At 45.5% G+C, this 8558-nt stretch overlaps 1 non-coding gene across 1 annotated transcript; it reads right to left on the reverse strand.

Annotated features, from left to right (window-relative positions):
• Positions 1–2354: 2354 nt before the first annotated feature.
• Trnam-cau (transfer RNA methionine (anticodon CAU)) lies at positions 2355–2426 on the reverse strand. The gene has a single exon. It is a non-coding gene; the product is annotated as a tRNA-Met (tRNA).
• Between the last annotated feature and the right edge of the window lie 6132 nt (positions 2427–8558).

The following is an 8558-nucleotide window of genomic DNA, read 5'->3' on the forward strand; positions in this document are numbered from 1 at the left end:
ATATCCGAATTAGGATGTGACATCCACTACATAACGCCAGAGATGCACCATGCAAATGGTCAAGCTGAGTGTTATGTACGGACCGTCCTCAACCTGATTCGTGTTGAAAGTTATAACAAAGACTCAGCCTGGTCCGAGGCTTTGCGAAAAATTCAGTTAGTTCTTAACATAATAACTAAACAGAAAACCACTCAAGTTTCAGCATTGTTTTTGTTAATCGGAACTGATACTACCACTCCTGTCATTCGTGCGCTGATCCGTGATGTTGCTGTTGAAAACAACAGCCCCAATCATCAGGCAATGAGGGAGATCAGTAGGAGCCGAGCCAAGGACCTGCTTAAGAAAAACAAAGATCAGCAGGACTCTCGTGTTAATCGTCATCGGAACCCTCCAAGAGTATTCAGACTGGACGATCAGGTCTTTGTAATTAAATACTCCCAATCAGTTGGAAAGCTTGACTCGGGCATGCGAGGCCCTTACCGCGTGGTCAAGGTCTTACCAAGCGGGCGATACGAGTTAAAGCTTTTAAGCGGCGCGCGTGGCAAGACCACCCAAGCAGCGGCCCAATATATGGTGCCTTGGAAAGGAGAGTGGCGCCCTGAGAGTTGTGCTGCCTTTTTCGAAAGTAAGTTGTGAGACTGTCTAACACTCCTATGTTTCAGCTTGCTTTGTATGGCCGAGTGTGAGCGTGTGTGAGGCGAATGATCACGCTTTGCGCACCGGGCTGAGAGGGTTCATCAGCCAGTGCCATGGGGCATGCATCAGAGATGCTGCCTTGCAGACGTACTTTTTAGTGCGTTGGGGCTTCGGCCTTGCAGACGTACTTTTTAGTGCGTAGGGGCTTCGGCCTTGCAGACGTACTTTTTAGTGCGTAGGGGCTTCGGCCTTGCAGACGTACTTTTTAGTGCGTAGGGGCTTCGGCCTTGCAGACGTACTTTTCAGTGCGTAGGGGCTTCGGCCTTGCAGACGTACTTTTTAGTGCGTAGGGGCTTCGGCCTTGCAGACGTACTTTTCAGTGCGTAGGGGCTTCGGCCTTGCAGACGTACTTTTCAGTACGTAGACTGCCTTGCAGTCTTTGTGGTTATTATGGGGTCTGTACGTACAGATAGGAGTATGAGAATGAATGACACGTGTGTATGGAATTCTTTGGAAGTATGAAGCGTTAGTGCAGTTGACGAAATAGCTAAGCTTGTGTGTATTACTGAAAGAGGGCCTTGTATGTGTGAGGAATGAATGAATAGGCACATGTGGTGAGACTGCTTTGTAAGTCATAATTTATTTTACATCTACAGGCTATGAGGGTGATGATGACGATGTTGAGGCTGGCCCTTCGACATCCCATGCTGACTCCGAGGGTACACAAGATACGCCTGAGGAGATACTTCGGGCAGATCTCGCGCTGAGTGATGACGATGACCCGGCTGAGGCTGTGTCACCGACTTTCACCAGCTCTTCGAGGAACTCTTCTTGAAGATGCGGCCGGGGACGGCGCACGTTCAGGAGAGGCCGTATTAGGATAGTCCGTTACGATTTATTTCAAATCGAGTGGCATCACCGCCAACGCCTATAAAAGAGGCACTCGGCGCATGGGACACTCATTTGCCCGAGCGACTCCGAGCGGTGAGGTTGTTGGATTGGTGATCGGCCCGATTTGCAGTAAGTCGTATCTTTTCATTATTTTTGGTGGTGATTATTTTTGTGTAAATTAGTGGCTGTTTGATTTGATTCCAATTTCTTTGTAAAATCATTATTTTGAGTAAATGTTATTTTAATTTGTTATTTGTTGTTTTTTTTTAATGCTACCCGCTTCTGGTTCCTAAAAATACATAACTGCTGTCTACAAAATACAAAAAGAAATGAGATTTGGGGGCACGGTAGTGCAACCGCCAAGTCGAGTAAAATTTTTCAATTTCAGTCCAGTTTTCTAGATACATAACTGCTGTCTACAAAATACAAAAAGAAATGAGATCCCATCAAAAACAATACTTGTCAAAAAAACCAAGTCTCGCAACTCAGTTGTTCTACGGTAAAAAGTTGTGAGATCCATGTAATACCAAGTCCAGGCCAGGAAATCTTTAACGTTTTACATAAATATATTGACTTGGCCATCGCATGAAAACACGTGTAAATTAAATTATTTAGTGCGATGGCCAAGTCAATAATTTATGTAAAACGACAACAAGGTATTACATGGATCTCACAACTTTTTACCGTAGAACAAGTGAGTTGCGAGACTTGGTTTTTTTGACAAGTATTGTTTTTGATGGGATTCTTTCTTTCTCGGCTTGCATAAAGTTTCACAAAAAAATATAATACAAAAATAATGTTGCTCGGTAGGTCTTAGTTGGGCAACTTAGCAGAGCGTGGTTTCGATCCACGGACCTCTGGGTTATGGGCCCAGCACGCTTCCACTGCGCCACTCTGCTCCTGCACAACTATTGCGAAATATTTTACTTAGTAGGTACACCTATTCATAGTTTTATAAGTTACTGTTATCCCGAAAGTCGTTTCTACAGTTTTTGCCAGAATAATGTAGTGTTAAAAAGGATGTTATGATTAGCCTGGCCATTCAACGTGGCAATGCTGCCAGCCTTTTGGGCACTATGCCTGACTGCGGCGCCGGTGGTGAAGTACATATTTTTTATTTTGTAAATAGTTTTTATCATTAGTAATTTTTAAATTGTAGTTTTCAAGTAATTTTAAGTTTATGTAAGTATATTATAAAATTGTTGTTTATCTCCTAAGATATTTAACTAGATACGCGAAAATAAATGTTATGATACAAAGCATATTATTTTCAGCTTGATTTGACGTTCGACCTACTGAACATACTTTGAGAAGACTATCTCTGTATTATTGAGCTACTGAGAGACTGTAGGTACTGTGGGATATGATGCTCAACCACAATAAGGAAGCTAGATGTTAGTGCTTCCTTCCGAGCGGGTGTTATGCTCGGGGACCAAGGTCCAATTTACACTTTTTTTTTTTTTTTTTTTTTGAAGGGACGCGCGCTGGTAGCTTGAAGAGCTTTTCCAACTTCACCGGGCAGAGTGGCGAGTACAGAAGGTACTCTAGCCGTTTGGCGATCGTCGGTGCGCGTGCCGACGAGGCCGAGTGTGGGCTTCGCGAAGCGAAGCCCAGGCTCGTCCGCGTCGGTCGCAGACCGACGTTCGCGATCGGGCCGTATCGAGCGCATAAGGCGCCCGATCAGTGGCGAACCCAACTAGAGGGTTGCCCACCGCGGTGTTGGACCAAAGTCCAGCCTACGGCGGGCTCACTCTAGTGGGCCCGATCGAGGGGGACTACGGACGCGGCCTGAGGGCGCCACGGTAGGCTCGGACCTCGGCTCAGGCCGTGTCCGGGGGACGGATTGGGGAGAACCGGCCCGGTACATGTCTGTACCGTCCGAAATGGAAGGCAGGGCCTCGTACTCGCCGGCGAGTACGGTGTAACGAGCTACTGTGTTGTGGAGTAGTTGGCGTGCTTAAGGCAGTGATGTTTGTGTTCAGAAATTCGGTAATAGGATCGTCCGGGTCGTCTAGGACATGCCTAGGTCGTCGGTATTGGGCAGCGACATCTTTCTGGGGTGTATACGTGGCGGCGCTAACGATAAGAGGGTTCTTGTGGTTGATCGCTTTATCAAAGTAGCGGCGAGAGGCTTCTTTCATAAAGTGATCAATCGATGGGATCTCGAAATCTCTATGGAGATTCGTATTACGCACGAACCACGGGGCATCCGCGGCTCGGCGTAAGAATTTGTTTTGGAGGGTCTGGAATTTCTTAAGGTCTGTGCAGGAAGTGTGAGCAAACACCGGACTGGCGTAAGTCAACACTGGACGGATGCAGGTTTTGTAAATTGTCAACTTATTTCTAAGTGACAATTTACTTTTCCTTCCAACTAGGTGGTAGAGTCGGTGGATGTAGTGGTTTGCACGGCTCAAGACGCGTCTGAGGTGCGGAGCGAACGTTAATCTCTGGTCGAGGGTGACACCTAAGTATTTGGCCTCACTTTTCCAAGGAATAGTTTGGTCAAATAAGGTGAGATGGGTGGGGACATTAGGACGAGTGCGAACCGGAGGACGTTTCGCAGACAAAGCCCTAGAAAAGTACACTGCTGCACTTTTTTCAGGATTTACCTCGATACGCCACTTCCTGAACCATTCGCCTAATTGTGTGACTGCGCGTTGGAGCGCCAAGATGATGTAATTCCGATTACGTCCGGACTTGTAGAGTGCGGTGTCGTCCGCAAAGAGGGCTAAATCCGTATGCGGATATTTGGGGATGTCATTGACGTACAATGAAAAGAGGATGGGCGAGAGCACGGAGCCCTGGGGGACTCCGGCTCTTATGGGGCGGGGGGAAGAGAGGGAGCCATCTACTCGGTAACGAAAGGTGCGATTCGATAAAAAGTCACGTAAGATGTGCACGAGACTGTCCGGCACACCGAGTTCGTAAAGCTTGTAAATCAAGCCATTGTGCCAGACTTTATCGAATGCCTTCGCTACGTCGAAGAATAGCACTCCTGTCCCTACGGGTGGCTTAGCAGTGAGGCCGCTAAGTATGTGCTCCGTTAAGCGGTGCACCTGTTGTACGCAGGAATGTGAGGCGCGGAAGCCAAACTGTTCGTTTATTAAGAGATTATTAGAAAAAACATAATCTCTTAATCGAGAGACAATTATACGTTCGTATAACTTACCCATGGTCTTTAAGAGACTGATGGGTCTGTAGCTTGTGGGGTCAGCCAGTTTCTTACCGGGCTTCGGGATGCCAATGACTTCTGCCTCTTTCCACGCGTCGGGAAAGATGCAGTGAGACATGGCCGCGTTGAAAATAGCAACTAAGAGGTATACTAGGGGGGCGGGCAGGGCGCGTAAGACTCTATTAGAGATACGGTCCGGGCCGGGGGCTTTGTTGGGACGGAAACCTTTGATTATCGTTCGCACCTCGTCGACGTTGGTCGGGTCTAGGGTTGTGGTCGGAGGGAGGGCGGCTCTACGTTCGACTTCGCTGTCCACCATGCGGAGGTGGGCAGAGTCTACTGGGAGGGTACTGGGGGAGCACTGTGCTTCTAGACTGTCGGCTAGACATTCGGCTTTGGCGTCGTCGTCAAACGCAAGCGTTTGATCGGGACGTAAAAGCGGTGGCGTGGACGCTACGGTGTCGGACTTAAAGGCTCTCGTCAACTTCCAATAGGCTTGGTGAGATGGCGAGATTTCTTTAAGTAGATCATCCCACTGATTGTTACGGAGTTCCGCGATTCGAGCCTTGACAGCGCGCTGTAAGGAACGTAGGCGGGCTCTGTTTTCCTCGGTTGGATAAGCGTCGTAATCGCGAGTGGCTGCGTTCTTTGCCCTCAATAGCTCTCGCGCGTCGTCCGGCAACCTGAGACGGTGGTTAGCCATCGCAGGCACTTGCCTAGACGAGTCGCCAATGGCGACCGAGATGTGACTAGTGAGCGCATCGATCGCGTTAATAGTTTCGTGAGGCGAAACTATATCGTCGGGGCCAATTTACACCATCTTGGTTTGCCTATATATACTTGGCAGGATATAAAACTCCGTCACCGCGATGCAGGTTTGTATGAGCGGCGGAGTGTGCCATAGTGAAGTAGTAACAGCGCCATCTGTTGGTCACTAGTTTGTAGTGGCGTCGCCACACCACTCCCCCCGGAAGAACCGGAGGTGGATGACGTCAGGATGAGCTCAGCAGTCTGTCCGTGATGAGCTTACAAGTGCCAGTGTGCTCAAGTCTGCGGTGAGTCGAGACGAGCAGGTTGCGGTGCTCTATCCACGGTGAGTCGGGATAGCGAGCGGAGGCGTCTTCGATGGTCGGGCGTGGAGCTGGGCCAGAGCTGTACCCGTGACCAGTGAGAAGTGACGGTTGCTTGCTGCCGAGGAACCAGGAAGGTCGGTTGCGATCTGCGATAGTCCCTGAAGGCTGGATGCTGGCTTGTTGAAGACTGGAGCTGATGACAGAGTGGCGGAGATGGTGAGGATGGCGGAGGCTGATGCCGAAGATGGTGGTGATGGAAGGTCACGTTCCAATCACGTCGGGGTCACCAATGTGGGATATGATGCTCAACCACAATAAGGAAGCTAGATGTTAGTGCTTCCTTCCGAGCGGGTGTTATGCTCGGGGACCAAGGTCCAATTTACACCATCTTGGTTTGCCTATATATACTTGGCAGGATATAAAACTCCGTCACCGCGATGCAGGTTTGTATGAGCGGCGGAGTGTGCCATAGTGAAGTAGTAACAGCGCCATCTGTTGGTCACTAGTTTGTAGTGGCGTCGCCACAGGTACCTACTAAGATGATTTTAAAGAGCAGCAAGTAAATGTAAATGACCAATAGTAGTAAATATATTTAGATACCTACCTACACAGACACACAAAAGCTGTCAGTCCAATTAGGCCATAAAATAATATTATAAATAACCCAAAAAATGTGAACTCAGCCGTCACAATCTACACGATAGAACAAGCAGATAGTAAAAAGGTGTCCTACCTGCGACATCGCCTATAAGCGAGGCATGATAATTTAATTATTCGTCCACTTCCTACACCGTTCAATTAACTACAAACTCCTTGATAGCGCCTAATCGAAGATAGCAGCATAATTATATTCTTCCGCTCAAATAGCTTAAAACAAAGAGCAACTAGCGCGTCCGCGCGTGAAATTTGTCAGACGAACGAAATTATAAGTGCCACACTTGAGCAGGCAAATTGAAAAATATTTTGAATTGATCAGTTATCTGTTTAGAAAATTGTTATGATAATATCAGTTGAGAACTTTAAGCACTCGCAAGAGTAGAATAATAAAGGTAGCAGGAAGGTGCTGAATGCAGGCCGCTACCAACCGTGCGATGTGGAAGTCATTGCGGGAGGCCTATGTTCAGCAGTGGACGTCCTGTGGCTGAAATGGTGATGTTGATGATGAAGAGTAGAATAAAAATGCTATTAATGTTTTTCTGTAGACAATGTAACATTTAATTTTGATTCCGATTCGAAATCATGAGCGCCTGGCTAAGGCGAGCTTTCTTAAAAGTATTAGTGCATATTATTAGAGTAAAAATTAACTATTATCCCGGCTATCCTCTCTAGCTAATCTACGTTAACTTATTCTAGAGTCCCACCTGTGAGTAACTTATTCTAGAATCCCACCACGCCGCTCGACTATAATATTGTGGTGAGGCCACTCGTAACACAAGCTCATTTAGCTTAACACGAGGGGCTAACGGGACTATTAGTAATTTGGGCAATACAAATTACTAATAATCTTTTTTTTTTTTAAAAAGGTGTGTTCACAACAACAGTACCTAGTCAGCAATTGATGGGGATTTAACTGATGATGATGATGATTCGGCCATGGCGACCACTTCGAATCCTAGCTGTCTTGACGACGCTGGTGCGCCTGAAAATGGCTTACGTAGTCAATCTTCGCGGCAAACCCCATCGCAAATTGTGGGCATCTGAGCACGCCACCAACATAATTATTGTAAATGGCGGCATATAAACGGGGATTTAAATACTGAACTTCAAAATGGCTGTCGATACCAATACCATTGGGCTCTTATCTCCAGCAACTTTATCAAATCGAAATCTGCAATATCAATTATGTAGGCAGTAAGTATCATTTATTTATTTTTTGGCCCTTGATCGCTTCAAAAAGTTTTATGTAATTGATTACAGGCTATAAATGCAGATTAACCATACACCACTGTGGTCAGAAGGGCTCTTTTGCCCTGGCGGTACAGATTTGATGACTTAATAAGACTACAGTGTAACAAGTAAATTACATACAAGAAAAAAGGGATGTTATGGATATCCGTAACCGTAACTTTCGGATATCCGAAATAAAAAAATAATAATATCCGAAACCGTAACCGTAACCGATTCAAAAGTTTCGGATAGTTTCGGATGTAGGCAGTTTAAATAGTTTTTTGTATAGCATTATATTTATGTAAAGGCATAACAGCCTGATTTACCTTTAGGTATAATGCCATTTAGTATATTTTTTATTACTTTTTAATCCATGTAAAGTGTGCGGCCATAAATGAACCGTGTTAGACAACTATTGCAAATGGCATTCTAAAGCACAGATATCCGTAACTGTAACCGAAACTTTCGGATATTCGAAATAAAAAAAATATCCATAACCGAAACTAAAATTATCCATAACATCCCTACAAGAGACTTAAGTAGCGTAAGCACTGACACCTATGTAGTTGTAATAGCCACGGTTTTGCAACAAAATATTTTAGTTTGAATTTCTGTTGACTGAACATACAGTACACTGTAATTAAGTATTTTATGTAAGTACCATGTATTTTACTTATCCAGTCTTGCTTCAAAGGAAAAAGTTTAATTATTGACGTGTTCTTTTCGTTTAAGTTTAATAAGTATGTGTTCTCACAGTGTTTATAAAAATAAATAGTTACTTACAAGTAAACATTTTTTTAATTTTCATTTTAATGGGTTCCTGTGACCACCAATGGGCTTGTAGGTCCGTTCCTTTAAAAATTATAACTACACGTTGTTCATGTACATTGTACACGCAT

The sequence above is a fragment of the Ostrinia nubilalis genome, chromosome 14 (genome assembly GCF_963855985.1).
Source record: "Ostrinia nubilalis chromosome 14, ilOstNubi1.1, whole genome shotgun sequence".
Classification (NCBI taxonomy): Eukaryota; Metazoa; Arthropoda; class Insecta; order Lepidoptera; family Crambidae; genus Ostrinia; species Ostrinia nubilalis.